Source organism: Balaenoptera ricei, chromosome 14 (genome assembly GCF_028023285.1).
Source record: "Balaenoptera ricei isolate mBalRic1 chromosome 14, mBalRic1.hap2, whole genome shotgun sequence".
Lineage (NCBI taxonomy): Eukaryota > Metazoa > Chordata > Mammalia > Artiodactyla > Balaenopteridae > Balaenoptera > Balaenoptera ricei.
The window spans coordinates 25,410,583-25,428,427 of record NC_082652.1 but is presented as its reverse complement, the minus strand read 5'-3'; the positions used below and the strand labels follow the sequence as shown (position 1 = coordinate 25,428,427).

General features: G+C 40.9%; 1 protein-coding gene across 3 annotated transcripts in view; it reads left to right on the top strand.

Annotated features, from left to right (window-relative positions):
• Positions 1 to 4,343: 4,343 nt before the first annotated feature.
• ZNF280B (zinc finger protein 280B) overlaps positions 4,344 to 17,845 on the top strand; it is a 30,617-nt gene continuing 17,115 nt past the window's right edge. For 2 of the 3 annotated variants that reach the window (XR_009497206.1, XM_059894048.1), the window contains exons 1-2: positions 4,344 to 4,438; positions 5,181 to 5,240. The gene's annotated coding sequence lies outside the window, so the exon portion shown is untranslated. The other variant, XM_059894049.1, reaches the window with a different exon arrangement.

The window sequence follows — 17,845 nt, the reverse complement described above, 5'->3', positions numbered from 1 at the left end:
GCATGAGCCGATCACACACCCTGCCACCCTCTCCCTCACGTTGTCTTTAAAAACCCTTCCCTGAAAGCCATCCCAGAGTTTGGGTCTTTTGAGCATGAGCTGCCTGTTCTTGCTTGGTCCCGTTTTGGACGCCTTGCAAGAAACGCAGTACTTTCCTTCATCACAACATGGTGTCAGTAGATTTGCTTTACTGAGCTCGGGCTAGCAGACTCAAGTTTTGTTCAGTAACAATTAGTGCTATTCTCTTGACGTTGTAGTGGTATCGCACTGTAGTTTCATCTGCATTTCCCTGATGAGTAATGATTTTGAGAATTTTTTTTTCACATGCTTATTGGCCACTTGAATATTACCCTCTTTTATTAAGTGCCTATTCAAGTCTTGCTCCTCCTCTTAAAAAACAAAACAAAACTATAGACTGTCAACTGGGAAGGGCATTAGGGAACTTCTGGGACCCTGAAAACGTCCCTTATCTTGGCCTCGATGGTGATTTCATGGGTGTACATATGTACAAAGAGTGGTGCTTCATGGAATGTTCTGTTTAAGAAATTGTCTGCCAAGAACATATTCCTCTCATGTTTTCTTCTGGAAATTTTACGATATAGCTTTTCACAGTTAGGTCTGATCTAGCTCAAATGTATTTTTTTTAATTTATGGTGTGATAAATCAAGGTATCAATGTTAATTTTTTCATATGTGTATTCAAATCAACCACCATTTACTAAAAAGACCACGCCACTGTATTGCGGTGGAAGCTCTGTGTAAATCAGGTAGATGGCTGTATATGTATTTCTGGACTCCATTCCATTTGTCCAGTGCTCTAGTCTTGTGCTAATGCCACAATTATTATAGCTCTTAATTACTGGGGCTCTGCCTAAGTTTGTGTGATGGTTAATTTTTTTTATCGACTTGATTGGGCTAAGGGATGCTCAGATAGCTAGGTAAACATTATTCCTGGGTATGTCTGTGAGGGTGTTTTCAGAAGAGATTAGCATTTGAATCAGTAGACTGAGTAAAAATATAAATCCTCAGCAATGTGGGTGGGCATCATCCAAGAGAATGTGGATGGTCCCTAAGATGGGATGTGGGTTCATCCCTAAGAGAACAAAGGAGAAGGAAGGGACATCCATCTCTCCTTTGGACATCAAAGCTCCTGGTTCTTGGGCTTTCAGATTTGGACTGAGTTATATCACTGGCTTTCCTGGTTCTCCAGTTTGCAGGCAGCATATGGTGGAACTTAACATAAGCCAATTCCCATAACATACCTCCTCATGTATCCCTCTATATCCTATTGGTTGCGTTTCTCTGGAGAATCCTAATACAGATATCTGGGAGTTTAAGTTCTCCAGCTTTGGTGTTGAAAATTATCTTGGCTATTCCAGGTGTTTTGTTGTACTGCAGTGGTTATAGTGAACATTCTTATCTTGTTCTCAAGCTTGTGTACTATAGTTCATCGACTGTGACATGAGTTATAGGGCTTTTTGTAACTACCCACTGATTGCAGGAAAACTGAGCTGCAAATCAATAACAGAAAGATATGGGAATTCCTGGCGGTCCAGTGGTTAGGACTTGGCGCTTTCACTGCTGAGGGCTAGGGTTCAATCCCTGGTCAGGGAACTAAGATCCCACAAGTCTTGAGGCATGGCCAAAAACAAAACAAACAACAAGCAAACAAAAAAAACAAACAGAAAGATAATTAAGGAAAAAAACCCCAAAGTTTTGAAATGAAGCAATATAATGAAGCAAACAGGGCTAGGGCCAGAGTAAGGGTTGCCAGGAGCCCAAAGTGCAAACGTGCCATGCCTGTGTTTCACAATCCTCTTTAATGTTGTGGTCTAGGCTCACCCTAGTCCTGGTTCTGATTCTAAACAACTTGTAGCTCCTATGAGAAATCACTATGGAAAAAATGAAAATATGTGAACTGAATGATATTGAAAACAGCAAAATTTATGGGACAGAGCTAAAGGAGTTCTTAGAAGAAATTCATATGTTTAAGTGCATTATGTTTTAAAAGAAGAATGATCTAAGTCAGTGCTGTCCACAGAAGTTTCTGCAGTGATGGAATTTTTTTTTTAATGTTATTGTTACATTTATTTCCTAAAATGTAATGTAACATTTATTTCCTAATAAGGATGATCAGCTTTTCACATGTATAAATGTGTATTTTTCTCTTCTGTGAGGTGGCCTGTTCATATCATTTGCCCATTTTTTGGTTGGAGTATTCATCTTGTAGAATTTTCTTTTTGGCCATGCTGCGAGGCTTGCGGGATCTTAGCTCCCTGACCAGGGATCGAATCCGTACTTCCTGCGGTGGAAGTGTGGAGTCCTAACCACTGGAAATTTCAGATGGAAATGTTCTATATCTGCTCTGTCCAATATGCCACATGTGACTATGGAGCTGGTGAAATGTAGCTAGTGTGACTGAGATATTAAATTTTTAATTTTACTCAATTTGATTAATTTAAAATTAAAAGGTAAAGCTAGAAGAAACAGATCTTCCTTACAAATGAGTTCCAATTAATTTGTGTACTCGATAATTTGTGTATCTCATAGATGTTTCCCCTCAATGAGATTCCTTGCCCCTCCCTAAGTGTAGTTTGGATTTAGTGACTTGTTTCCAAAGAATAGAATATGGCTGGGGGAGAAAAGTAACTTTACAGTGGAGAAACTAGTGGTAAGTCATATTGACAGTATGTATCCCTGATGGGAAGTGATGAGAAGGATACGTCACCTCTGCGGTATAGTTCTAAAAACCTATAAACCCCAGTGTAACCAGGAGAAACACATCAAACTCAAACTGAGAGTCATTTGGCAAAATACCCGACACTTAAGGATTCCTGAAAATTGTCAAAAGTCATGAAAAGCAAGGAACGTTTAAGAAACTGCCATAGATCAGAGTAAGCTAAGGAGGTCTTATAATTAAATGTGATTTGGTATCCTATATGGGAATCTGGAACAGAAAAAGGACATTTGTGGAAAAACTAGTGAAATTTGAATAAAGCCTGGAGCTTAGTTGATGGTAACTTACTGAAAGGTATTGGAGTAATTGTGAGGCCTAAAGGAGGTCATTTCATATATACACATTTTAGACATTGCAAATATTTTCTCTACATTACTTCCTCTTCATTTTGACTATGGTATACTTCACTGAATGGAAATCAAAGGATCAATAATATTTAGACTGTGTGATCTGACCATAATGCAACAAAATGAGAAATTGATAAAGAAACAGCTTTTAAAATCCCGTAGATTTAGAAAATAAATATATTAGTATATAATACATAACCCTTGTTTTAAGAAGAGAGTATTAGGATATTAGGATATACATGGAAATTAGGATATACTTGGAAGTGAATGATAATGAACATATTATTAAGCAAAAATTGTGGGACACAGTTAAATTGGTACTTTAGTAAATTAAGGTAAATTTATAGCATTACATACAAGAGAAATCAGTTACAAATAAATGAGTTAGGCATTTATCTCAAAAAGTTGTAAAGAAGAGCAACAGAACAAACCTATAGCGATAAGAAGGAAGGAAATAATAAAGAATGGAAAATGAATATAATAGAGAAGAAAATAGCATTATAGAGTAAACCAAAAACTTTTTTTTTTCAAACGATTACTAGGAGATTCCAGCAGAACAGGGCACTTAAAAAAGATTCTGTAAAGGACCAAATAATAAATACTTTAGGCTTGCGAATATGATCTCTGGCAATTAATTGACTTTGCAGCCATAGACGATAACTAAAGGAACAAGCAAGTCCCTGTTCCAACTTTAAGGACTCTGATAATTGAATTTCATATAATTTTCACTTGTCACAAAATAATATTCTCTTTGTGGTTTTCCCCAGCCATTAAAAAATGCAAAGCTCTAAAATAAAAACAAATTTTTTTTAATTGTAAAGTTCTTTTTTAAGCTCGCTGCAGGCTGTACAAAAACAGGTGGCACGTTGCACTGGATTGGCCCCAAATGCAAGTCCAAGAGGATGGGCTTCAACACCCAGTTGCGTGGTCAAGTTCCTTAAGCAAGGGGCAGGCAGATAGTGCTTTTATGGGAGAGGGATCACACCTGAGGATTGCAAGAGCTGGACTACCCTGATGCACTGGGAGCCCGCTCTTTACCCTGAGCCCTGGCGAATTTTGGCGTCTTGACAGCCCAAGACCTTGGAGACACAGGTTCAGCCTGACCCCGCCCCCAGCGGTTGCCACCGGGGGGGGGGGCGCTAGAGAGCGCGCATGCGCCCACCCGGCCTCGCTGCCAATCAGACCGCAGCGCCCGACCTCGCGCCGGCACCTGGCAGCCAATCACAGGTGACAGCGGGCGCGCCAGCGGGGGCGCGGGCGGTGGCGGCGTCTGCGGCGCCGGGGGCCTGAGGCGGCGTAGTCGCCTCAGGCTTCGCCCCGGGAGCGCCTCAGGGCCGGGGAGCGCCTCAGGGCCGGTGAGCTGCCGGCCGTTCTGGCTCCGCCGCCGACGGGGACCGTGGCGCTGCCGGAGCGGTCCCTGAGGGCCGAGGGGAGGGTTTCTCGGGTCCTCACGAGCGGCGGGCCTGGCACGGCTCCGGCGGCCTGTGTGGGGCCGCGGGCCCTCAGGAGGGAGGGTGAGGCCCAGGCCCTGAGATCCCTTTCACCCTCTCCCTTCCCCAATCTGGGCGGGCGCCGCTCTCCGTCAGCCTCCCTCCCCCAGGGGTGGGCCGAGCCGGCCTCCGGGGAAGGGCCTGTCAGGCCTCCGGCCCCGCCGAGGTGTCCTAATACATTACAACACAAAACAATGTCAGGGCAGTTCTGTGACCCGGGCCCGGCGGGGTTCTGGAGATCCGTGGGCCCAGGCGCTGTCAGGAGGGCGCAACTAAAAAAACAAAAAACAAATCGATCTAGTGGCTTCTCCCCTGCCTCTGCGCCTGGGCTATTTTCTTGTTGACTGGGCCTCGGCCCGCCCCCGCCCCCTGTGGGAGCCCCCCTGGGCGCCCGAGGTCCAGGCTTTTGGTTTGGGCAGGTGGCAGATGAGGTGTTTTTTACTGAGAGAGGGGAGGTTGGAGGAAGAGGCTTGTTCGAGATTCTGTTCTCTGGTTGAGTGTGAGACGCCTGGTAAACATGCTCAGGGCAGGACCAGCTAGGGCCTGGGGGATAGAATGTTCCCGTAACACGTGACTCACCCTGACCCTTCTCTCTGCTGGTCTCTAGGATGCGACCTGCTCCTGCCTGGAAAATCTCAAGCCCCCAGGTTTTCAGTGCGCGCCTGAGGTAAGGTGACAGACGTCTTTCTAATGAGGACCGGAGTGGTATCTATCTATCTATCTACCTATCTATCTATCTATCTATCTATCTATTTATGGCTGTGTTGGGTCTTTGTTGCTGCACATGGGCTTTCTCTCGTTGTGGCGAGCGGGGGCTTCTCTTCGTTGTGGTGCGCGGGCTTCTCATTACGGTGGCTTCTCTTGTTGTGGAGCACGGGCTCTAGGGCGCACGGGCTTCAGTAGTTGCAGCACACGGGCTCAATAGCTGTGGTTCTCAGGCTCTAGAGCACAGACTCAGTAGCTGTGGCGCACGGGCTTAGTTGCTTCGTGGCATGTGGGATCTTCCTGGACCAGGGCTCGAACCCGTGTCTCCTGAATTGGCAGGCGGATTCTTAACCACTGCGCCACCAGAGAAGCCCCCAGAGTGGTATCTTTTTTACCCTCAGCGTTTTTCCTGTTCTCTCCCGGGCTAACACGTTGCTGCCCAGAGAACGTTCTCCTGCGTGGGTGGGAGCCGACCCAGAATGTGTGTGATGACTTCAGGGCACTCACTGGTTCAGCTCATTCTGGAGCCCTGTTAAGTTGCGGCCTTAAAAAGGGGCAGGGGGCTGGGGGCCGGCTTTCACCTGCTGTTATGAAAGGGAAAAAAGTAAGAGCGCCATGGATTTTTAAGCTGACTTCTACCATGCAGTGAGGCTAACATGGGCTGATGCACGTGGCCTAAGGTTTCAGCTAATGTATTAAAATAATAAAGTGATGGGAGTCCCCTGGTGGCCTCCGGGTTAGGATTCTGGGCTTTCACTGCAGTAGCCCGGGTTCAGTCCCTGGTCGAGGAACTGGGATCCCACTAGCCACGTGGCACGGCCAAATAAATAAATAAAGTGGTTCATTCAGAGTAAATGTGTTGTGATTTAACATGATTCCATGGGATTAGTTTGTTCATTTCTGTACCCTTTTCCTTAAGGGTTTTATTTCATGAAGTAATTGAATGTGACTGGATGGGTGGGGTATCTGAGTTCACTTCATGCCAGTAAACAAGACTATAGGTAGCTTTATGCCCAGCAAACTGTGCATACAGCTCCCTTGTATAGTTACTTATCTATCGCTGGTACAACTTTGAGTCCTTGGCTTGACTATACAAGTTTGATTTGACTATACATGCTTCATGGCATGTCAATTTTGCCGTGTTTTGTTTTGTTTTGGCTGCGCCGCGTGGCTTATGGGATCTTAGTTCCCCAGCCAGGGATTGAACCTGGGGCGCCAGCGGTCAGAGTGCTAAGTCCTAACCACTGGACTGCCAGGGAATTCCCGTTTTGTTTTTTTCGTTTGCTTGTTTTTTAAATTTTACTGTATTTATAGGAGAGCTATTCTGTGTATGACAGTTCAGAGTTGCAAGTACGACATATGAATGATATGGTAACTTGAAATGTCTGTGTTGTACACATTATCTCACAACTTAATAGCCTGAAAAAACATATTATCTCACTGGTCTAGAATCCAGGAGTGGCTTAGCTGGGTGGTTTTGCCTCAGGGTCTCTCCTTGACTTTTGTTGAATCTAACTTCAGTCACTTGGCTGTTAGCAAGGGGCCTCAGTTCCTCACTCTCTGGGCCTCTCCATGGGGCTGCTCATGTCATGGCTGCTGGCTTCCCCCAGAGCGAGTGATTCAGGAAAGAATTTGCACCCAAGATGAAGTGCAGAGTCTTTTTCAGAAGTTACACACCTTCACTTCTGTCTTTGCTTAGTCTCACAGGTCAACCCTGTGATAGTGTGAGGGAGAGCTACACAGGATTGAGAATACCAGGAGGCGGGATTCATTTGGGGCCATCTTGGAGGCTGGCTACCATACCCATTAATCCACCATGCCAGCCTTTCTTCATATGGTCTCAGGTCTGTTACTATGAGTGAATTATTTGGCTTGTGTACACTTCTTGTGTACTAGATCCAATCAATTCTTGTTTGTTCAAGGATATTCTAGCAAGTCTCTTCTTCGGATTACGTTTTCTGTTTCTCTGGATGGTTCCCATCAGCAAACAGGCTGATTATTATGTCATCTCGCATTAAAAAATCCATCTTTTGATGGCACATCCCCCTTCTGCTTGTTTTATTTCATATTTGCTAGTTATAGGAAAACTTCTACAGAGTTGGCCATATTTGTTATCTCCAAGTCTCTTGTTTTCCTTTAAATCCACTCTTGTCAGGGTCACTAATGAATTCCACAGTGTTTAACTCAATGGTCAATTTTTAGTTTTTATTTTATTTGATTTATTGGCAGCATTTATCAAAGTAGTTCATTTCCTCCTCCCTGAAAATAATTTTTCATTTAGATTACAGGATGCTTCTCTTTCCTGATTCTCCTCTACATACAATTCTCTCACATACAATATGTGACCTTTGGTGTCTGGCTTTATTCAGTTAGCATGTTTTCAGGTTCATCCATGTCATAGATATACAGCAGTGCTTTGTTTGTTTTTATGGCTGAATAGTATTCCATTGTAAGCATATACCACAGTTTTGTTTATCCATTCATCAGTTAATGGACATTTGGATTGTGTGCTCTTTGTGGCTATTGTGAGAAATGCTGCTGTTAACATTGTTTTTGCGTGGACTTAACGTTTTCAATTTTTATGGGTATATACCTAAGAGTGAAGTTGCTGGATCATATGGTAACTCTATATTTAAGTTTTGAGGTATTGCCAAACTGTTTTCCAAAGTGGTTGTACCACTTTATAGCAACTGCACCAGCAATATATGAGGATTCCAATTTCTCCACATCCTCTGCAGCACTTGTTATTGTTTCTCTTTTTGATTATAGCCAACCTAGTGGGTGTGAAGGAGTATCTCATTGTGATTGATTTACATTTTCCTAATCATGTTAAGCAGTATTTCCTGTGCTTATTGGCCATTTGTATAGCATCTTCTTTGGTGAAATGTCTCTTCGAATCCTTTGCCTGTTTAAAAAAATTTTTTTTATTGTTGTAAAAAACATATAACAAATTTTACCATCTTAACCATTTTTTAAAAATTTATTTATTTTATTTAATTTTTGGCTGCGTTGGGTCTTTGTTGCTGGGCATGTGCTTTCTCTAGTTGTGGCGAATGGGGCTACTCTTTGTTGTGGTGTGTGGGCTTCTCATTGCGGTGGCTTCTCTTGTTGCGGAGCACAGGCTCTAGGCACGCGGGCTTCAGTAGTTGTGGCACACGGGCTCCACAGCGCAGGCTCAGTAATTGTGGCACACGGGCTTAGTTGCTCCACGGCATGTGGGATCTTCCCGGATCAGGGCTCGAACCCGTGTTTTCTGCATTGGCAGGCAGATTCTTAACCACTGCGCCACCAGGGAAGCCCCATCTTAACCATTTTTAAGTGTTAAGTATATTCACATTTTTTTTTCTTTTTTGTGTTCTTGTTTTTGCCACGCTGCACGGCTTGCAGGATAGTTCCCAACCAGGGATCGAACCCAGGCTCCCTGCAGTGGAAGCGCCTAACAACTGGACCGCCAGGGAATTCCCCATTTACATTGTTTTGAAACAGATCTCTAGATCTTTTCATCTTGTAAAATTGAAACTACCCATCCCATTAAACAACAAACTTTTCCCTCTCCTGCTAGACCATAGTATCCACCATTCTACTTTCTGTTTCTTTTCTATTGCTTTGACTACTTTGGATACTTCACATAAGTGGAAGCATACAGTATTTGTTTTTATGACTGGCTTATTTCATTTAGCATGATATATGATGTCTTCAAGGATCATGCATATTGTAGCATGTGGCAGAATTTCTTTTTTATGGCTAAATAATGTTCCGTTGTATGTATATATCACATTTTAAAAATTCATTCATCAGCTGATGGACATTTAGGTTGCTTCCACCTCTTAGTTATTGTGAATAGTGCTGCTGTGAGCATGGATGTGCAAATATCTCTTAGAGACCCCACTTTCATTTCTTTTGGATCTATATCCAAAAGTGGAATTGCTGGATCATATGGTAGTTATATTTTTAACTTTTTGAGGAGCTTTTATACTGTTTTCCGCAGCATTTGCACTATTTACAATCCATCCATAGCACACAAGGATACAGTTTCTGTACATGCTTGCCAACAGTTTCCCTCCCCTCCCCTTCCTTTCTCCTGCCTTCCTTCCCTCCCTCCCTCCCTTCCTTCCTTCCTTCCTTCCTTCCTTCCTTCCTTCCTTATAGTAGCCATCCTGATGGGTGTTAGGTGATCTTTCACTGTGGTTTACATTCACATTTCTCTGATGATTAGTATGTTGAGCATCTTTTCATATACTTGCTAGCCATTTTATATCATCTTTGGAGAAATATCTATTCAGGTCCTCTGCCAATTTTTTAATTGAGTTGTTTTTTATTCTTCTGTTATAAAAGATCTTTATATATTCTTTTATCACATATGTTAGTATCTATATGTGTCCCTTATAACATATCAATGTATATGTATCACATATATATGTGTTCCTAGTCACATATATGATTTACAGATATTTTTCTCCCATTCTGTGGGTTATCTTTTTACTTTCATGATGGTGTCCTTTGAGGTCCAAAAGTTGTCAATTTGATGAAGTCCTGTTATTTTTTCCTTTGTCATTTATTCTTTCGGTGTCTTCTCTAAGAAACCATTTACTCCAATTTTCTTTAAAAGAGTTTTTTTAGTTTTAGCTCTACTTTTAGTTTCACAATCCATTTTGAGTTACTTTTTATATATATGGTGTGAGCGGGGGCCCAACTTCATTCATTCTTTCACATATGGATGTCCAGTTGTTCCATCAACATTTGTTGAAAAGATTTATCTGTTCCCCACTGATTATTTTGGTAATCTTACTGAAAATCAGTTCACCATTAATGCATGGGTTTTTCTCTGGACTCTGAATTCTATTCCATTGATCTATTCCGTTGATCTGTTTCTATCCTTATGCCAGTGCCACATTTCTTGATTACTATAGCTTTGTAGTAAGTTTTGAAATCAGAAAGTCTGAATCTTTCAGTTTTTTCTTTTTCAAGATTGTTTTGGTTATTCTGAGTTCCTTGAATTTCCATATGAGTTTCAATTCTGTGAGAAGGCTAGCCAAGATTTTGATAGATCAGTTGTGGGAGTCTTGCCATTTTAACAATATTAAATCTTCTGATCCATGAATGTGGGATGTCTTTACATTTATTTAGGTCTTTAATTGCTTGAACAATGTATTTAGTATAATTCAGTGTTTTCAGAATAAAAAAGCGCTGCATTTCTATTAAATTTATTCCTAAGTATTCTTTTTTCAAAAATTTATTTTATTGAAGTATAGTTGATCTACAGTGTTGTGTTAGTTTCTGCTGTACAGCAGAGTGATTCAGTTGTACATATACATTCTTTTTCAGATTCTTTTCCATTATGGTTTATCACAAGATATTGAATATAGTTCCCTGTGCTATACAGTAGGATCTTGTTGTTTATCCGTTCTATATGTAATAGTTTGCATCTGCTAATCCCAAACTCCCAATCCATCCCTCCCCACAATCCTTGGCAACCACAAGTCTGTTCTCTGTGTCTGTGAGTCTGTTTCTGTTTCATAGATAAGTTCAATTGTGTCTTATTTTAGATTCCACATATAAGTGATATCATAATCATATTTGTCTTTCTCTTTCTGATAAGTATTCTTTGTAACAGTGTAAATGGAAGTGTTTATTTACTTTCATTTTCAGAACATTTATTGCTACTGTATAGAAACATAATTGATTTTTTTATATTGATCTTGTATTCTGCAACCTTTTAATTCTAATACTTGTTTTGTGGATTCCTCAGGATTTTGTATATACAAAATCATGTCATCTCCAATATAGTTTTACTTTTTCCTTTTCCATTCTGAATGCTGCTACTTCTTTGTTTTTTTTTTAAAGCTGAAATCTTGAGTGTTACATTTTTTTTTTTTTAAACTTTGGGTTTATTTATTTATTTATTTATGGCTGTGTTGGGTCTTCGTTTCTGTGCGAGGGCTTTCTTTAGTTGCGGCAAGTGGGGGCCACTCTTCATCGCGGCGCACGGGCCTCTCATTATCGCGGCCTCTCTTGTTGCGGAGCACAGGCTCCAGACACGCAGGCTCAGTAATTGTGGCTCACGGGCCTAGTTGCTCCGCGGCATGTGGGATCTTCCCAGACCAGGGCTCGAACCCATGTCCCCTGCATTGGCAGGCAGATTCTCAACCACTGTGCCACCAGGGAAGCCCTTTTTTTTTTTTTTAACTCCTTTTTCTTGCCTGATTGTCCTGGTTATAGAACTTCCAGTATAATATTGAGTCAAAGTGCGGTAGTAGACATCCTTGTCTTGTTCCCAGTCTTAGAGGGAAAGCTTTCAGTCTTTCACGACTAAGTATGATGCTAGCTGTGGGTGTTTTACAGGTACCCTTTGATTGAGAAAGTTCCCTTCTGTTCCTAATTGTTGAGGGTTTTTTGTTTGTTTGTTTGTTTGTTTTTCATCATGAAAAGGTGCTATATTTAGTCAAATGCTTTTTCTGCAGGCAGGTGTCTTTTTTTGTCCTTTATTCTATTAAAATGGTATAATGTTGATTGATTTTCCTATAATAAACCAACTTTGCATACCTCCATAAATCCCATGTGGTCATGGTATATAATCTTTTTTATGTGTGGTTAGATTTTGTTTGCTAGTATTTTGTTGAGGATTCTTCTGTATTCATAAGGGATATTGGTCGTGTGTGTGTGTGTGTGTGTGTGTGTGTGTGTGTGTGTGATGTCTTTGTCTGATTTTGGTATCAGAGTAATACTGGCCTCACAGAATGAGCTGGAAAGTTTTCTCTCCTCTTTTAGTTTCTGAAAGAGTTGATAAAGGACTGGTGTTAATTTTTCTGTAATCACTTTGATAGAATTAACCAGAGTAGTCATCTGATCTTAGGTTTCTCTTTTGGAAAATTTTCTGATTACTAATTCAATGTGTTTGCTTGTTTTAGATCTGTTCATATTGATTTTTTTTTTTTACTGAGTCAGTGTGGTAGTTTTTGTCTTTCTAGAATTTGTCCATTTCATCTAGGTCATCTAATTTGTTGGAATAGAATTGTTCATAGTATTCCCTTGTTTTTTGATTAAATTTCTGTGTGGTTGGTAGTAATATCCCCTCTTTATTTTAAAAAATAATATATTGAGGTGAAATTTACGTAAGATCAGTGATTTTGAAGTGAACAATTCAGTGGTATTTAGAGTATTCATGATGTTGGACATCTGCTGCCTCTGTCTAGTTCCAAAACATCTCCATCATTTCAAGGTAAAACTCTTTATCCAGTAAGCAATTTCTCTCCATTTCCCCTCCCCCATATGCTGGCAACCACCAGTCTGTGTTTAGATTCTATGGATTTATCTATTCTGGATATTTCCTATAGATGAAATCATACAATATGTGATCTTTTATGTCTTTCTTCTTTCATTTTGCTTGTTTTCAGGGTTTATCCAGGTTGTAGCATGTATTAATATTTTTTTTTTTTACTTAAAATTAAATTAAAATATTTTTATTGAGGTATAATTGACATATAACATTATACTAGTTTCAGGTGTACAACACAATGATTTAATATTTGTTTATATTGTGAAATCCCTACAATGAGTATAATTAACATCTATCACCATACATAGTTAAAATTTTGTGTGTGTGTGTGTGATGAGAACTTTTAAGATATACTCTCTTGATGACTCTCAAATATTCAATACAGTATTATTAACTATAGTCACCATGTTGTACATTACATCCCCAATATAACTGGAAGTTTGTACCTTTTGACCCCCTTCACCAGTTTTGCCCACTTCCCCAACCCCCCTGCCTTTGGCAACCACCAGTCTGTTCTATGAGCTTGTTTTTTGTTTGTTTTTGCTTAGGTTCCATATATAAGTGAGATCATACAGTATTTGTCTCTCTTTGTCTGACTGATTTCATTTAGTGTAATGCCCTCAGGGTCCATTCATGTTGTTGCAAATGGAAAGATATCATTCTTTTCTCTGGCTGAATAATATTCCATTGTATATATATGCTGCATTTTCTTTACCCATTCATCCATCAATGGTCACTTAGGTTGTTTCTATATCTTGGCTGTTGTAAATAATCCTGCAGTGCTTCAGTGAACATGGGGGTGCCTTCATTCCTTTTATGGTTGAATAATAGTCTGTTGTATGTATAGAACATGGTTTATCATTCATCCATTGATGAGCATTTGTGTTATTTCCACCTTGAGGTTATTGTGAATAGTGCTGCTATAAACTTGCACGTACATTAGATATACTTGTTTGAGTACCCGTTTTCAATTCTTTTGGGTATATATCTAGAAATGGACTTGTGGGGTCATATGATAATTCTGTGTTTAACTTTTTGAGGACTTACCAAACTGTTTTCCACAAAAATCCTGATTTTTGCAAGCCTTTGGTTAATTTCCAGGATCTAGAAAGCTTGATTTTGACAGTTTTTGCTGGTGTTTTCTTTGCTTTTATGTAGTTTCCTTATTCCATCATTCCCTCTGACATCACCATAACATTTAACAAATTGACATTGTCTTTTTTTTTTTAAGGTGTCTTTTTTGTGGTCCTCCACAACCCCTCTCTTTAAATCATTCTCCACTCACCTGATACTTCCAAACCCTCTCCAAATTCTTAGTCTTAGTGAAAGGAATTGCCTCAGAACTAACAGGCCACTTTTAGGTTGAACTCCTACCTTGCTTATATTCCCTTTGTGGATTCTTCTAAGATGCTGCTCTTGGGAGGAAAGGAAGGAAAAGCGAAAGTGGCTGAATTTCTCTCCTGCCTGCCTGGGTGAAATGTAGTACTCTAACCATACTGTTCTAAGAAAAGGCTTCCCCAAACTGTTGGTCCCCATAATGACCTCTGGCCATAGTCATCCTCCTGAATCCCAGGATTGCAGGGCTCTCACATTTGGTATAACAGTACACCTCAGTGGCTCCCAGACTTGAAGAAAATTGGTTATATCCCAAGTTTGAACATTTCCTACCTTTTCCCTCACCCTACCTTCTTCTTTTGAATTATTTTTATCCCCTTCTAGATAATTATTTTCTTTTAATGAATATTTGAGTGCTTATTGTATGCCAGGACTGCTCTTGGCCCTTGGGAGAAATCAGTGAACAAAACAGACAAAAACAAACTAAAAAACAAAACAGAATTTCTCCTGTGGAAGGAACTAACAGTTCAGTGGAGGAAGAAAGATAGTCAATATAATAAATATGTACATTCTCTTGTGAAGTAAAAGGTGATGTTATGAAACTAGGAAAAATATAATAAGAGTAGGGTCATAGGATTGAATGTTGGGTAGGTAGGAGTGTTGTGATTTTAGATAAGGTGGTCAGAGTAAGTCTCTTGGAATAGGTAGGTTTGGACATGGACTTGAAGGAGATAGAAGTGTTAGCCATGGGGATATCTGGAAGACAAGAATTTCAGGTGGAGACTTTGAAGGGAGCAGCAAGGAAGCCACTGTAGCTGGACTGGAGTGAATGAATGTTAGAGTAGAGAGAGGAGAGGTCAGAGAGGTAGCAATAGTGGAAATGGTGGGACTTTCCTGGTGGCACAATGGTTAAGAATCCACCTGCCGATGCAGGGGACATGGGTTCGAACCCTGGTTCGGGAAGATCCCACATGCCGCGGAGCAACTAAGCCCGTGCGCCACAACTACTGAGCCTGCGCTCTAGAGCCCGTGAGCCACAACTACTGAGCCCGTGAGCCACAACTACTGAAGCCCGCGCGCCTAGAGCCCATTCTCCGCAACAAGAGAAGGCACCGCAATGAAAAGCACGTGCACTGCAAGGAAGAGTAGCCCCTGCTCACGGCAACTAGAGAAAGCCTGTGCGCAGCAATGAAGACCCAACACAGCCATAAATAAATAAATTTTTTAGAAGAGAGAAGCCCTCAGGTGATGGAAGGGGGTTTACGTCAGGGCGACCTCAAAAATAAAATAAAAAAAGAAGAGTGGAAATGGTGGTGAGGGTCTGTAAATCCTTACTTTTTCTCTCAGTCCATTCTATAGAAGTAGTCATGTTTTTTGACAATGAACAACCTTGGCTTAATAGTTGTTCTCCTCCTAGACTCCCAGGCTAGATTAGACTCTATTTTTGCATTCCTTTATCATCCTGAGCTTATTTGTGAAAAAATATTTGTTAAAAAATATTTATGAAAAAATTACTTTTGTTTTGCTCAGTTGCCCTAGGATAGAATCCAAATGTTTATGGCAGTTTTAAGGATCCCGTGAAACTCCCATTTCCCCCAAGGGTCTGTGTTTAATGGATGTTGAATTCTAAGGCAGCAACTGTATGGGGTTAATGGAGTAGAGGGAAGAAGGAGTGGTGGAGAAGGGACTTGAGTGCTGTGGTGGGGAGAGAGTGACGGGGTTGGGACAAGAATCTGGAGGAGCAGTAATGGGTCAAAAGAGTCAGGGGCAAGGGAAGATGGTGAGGGTAGGTACCAGAGGAGTCCTAGTGGCGTAATCTCAGGAAGTTACTTAAGAGGGACTGTTGCCTGAAAAAATCTGGTGTGTGGCTATAACAAAACCCATTTAAAGGGCCGTTGTTGAAATGCAGAGGAATAACCTGGGAGGTGGGTCATCACCCACTGTTCTCTCAGCTATTTTTGGAGTGAAACCTCTCATTGGCTCCTTCCACAGCCCTTGGCAACTTTCTTGGTGGGGGAAATGAAGTGATTTTTGAGGACTCATCCCTTAGATCTAGCAGGTCTTGGCATGTCCAACCTCCCTACCCCGAATTCTCAAGATTCTGGTAATTGTAGAAAATAAGGACACTAGAGGAGAAGTGATAAGAAAATTCCCATGGTTTGTTGTTACTCTTGTCCTAAATGAACGCATTCATTAACTTATTTGTTTTATGTATCATTCTTTCTCCACTCTTAATTAATTTTTCATCTCGGATGATTGGTTGGATGAAAAGTTAATCAGTATGGTCAACAGCTAAAAATTCTACTAAGATCAGTTAGGTGAAAGTTCAGCAATGTTATTGGAACCCAGTTTATTTTTATTTTTTAAAAACAACAGAATTTATTCCCACAGTTTTGAAGGCTGGAAAGTCCAAGATCAAGGTGCTGGATGATTTGGTTCCCCACTGAGGGCTCTCTTTCACCTTCTTCCTGTGTCTTCACATTTGGGGAGGTGGTGGGGGAGATAGAGAGGAAGCAAGCTCTGTGATGTCTCTTCTTGGCACTAATCCAATCATGAGGGCCCTCATGACCTTATCTAAACCTAATTATCCCCCAAAGACCCCATCTTCAAATACCATCACTTTGGGGGTTAGGGCTTCAACATGTGAATTTTTGATGCGGACAAGGTTCTCAGAGTAAATTGATAGAAAACATGGAATTAATGGAGCACACTCTGCTCTACAAATAAAGGTTCATATTGATGAGAGTTACTATTTATTAATTCATTTAACAAATTTTGTATTTGTTGAGCTCCCATGCTATGCTAGGCAATGGTCTTTGTGCTGGTGATCCAGCAGTCAACAAAAGACAATTCCTGCCCTTTGGAGTTTACATTTTACTGGATAGACAATAGAAAATAATCAAGATAAATAATGTTTATAATATATTAGGTGGTGATAAAGGCTTATAGGTGGAAGAGAAGGGAAGAGAAATTGGGAATGTGAATTAGAGGTTGGTTGGAGTATTTGAGAACCTCTCTGAGAAGAAGGCTTGGAACAGAGCCCTGAAGGCGGTGAGGGGCCAGCCATGTAGGTATCTGGATGATGAGCATTCATAATAGAGGGACAACAAATATAAGGACTCTAAGTAAGGTAAAGTGTTTAGTTTGTTCAAGAAATAGCAAGGAGGTTAGTGTGGTTAGAGTGAAGTGGATGGGGGAGAGGAGTATGAGATAATTGCAGGGGACAGTATGTAGGGTTGGAAGTGTGGTCTTATAAGCATTGGAAGGACTTGGCCTTTTACTGAGTGAACCAGAAAGGCATTGGAAGGTTTTGAGCTGAGCAGTGATGCAGTCTAATTTGTTTGAACAGCATTACTTTGCCTACTATGTGAAGAGACAGGTGGAGTGAGGGACAAAGCACTGTTGGATTTAAGTTTAGTGGGGAAGTCAGGATTAGAGGGAGAAGTTTAGGAGACATCAGTGTTGAGTTGGGGTGAGATTATCAAGAGAGTTCATTCCCAATTTGCTAGCCTTTGCTAAGCGCTTGACATTGAATTATGCTATTTGTTGACCATATGTAGGTACTCTTACTCTATTCTTTGAAGTTGACACTTCTTTTCTATATTAACATATATGAAATCAGTATGTGTGAATCAATTTAGATATGTGCATTTAATATAAATTTTCTTCCAATTCTACTACAAAACAAGATGCCATTGAATATTTGATGCTTTTTCTTTTTTTCAAATAAATTTATTTATTTATTTATTTTTGGCTACGTTGGGTCTTTGTTGTTGCGCGGCTTTCTCTAGTTGCGTCGAGGGGGGGGGCTACTCTTTGTTGCGGTGCGCAGCCTTCTCAATGCAGTAACTTAGCTTGTTGCGGAGCATGGGCTCTAGGCACACGGGCTTCAATAGTTGTGACACGTGGGCTCAGTAGTTGTGGCTTGCGGGCTTAGTTGCTCCACGGCCTGTGGG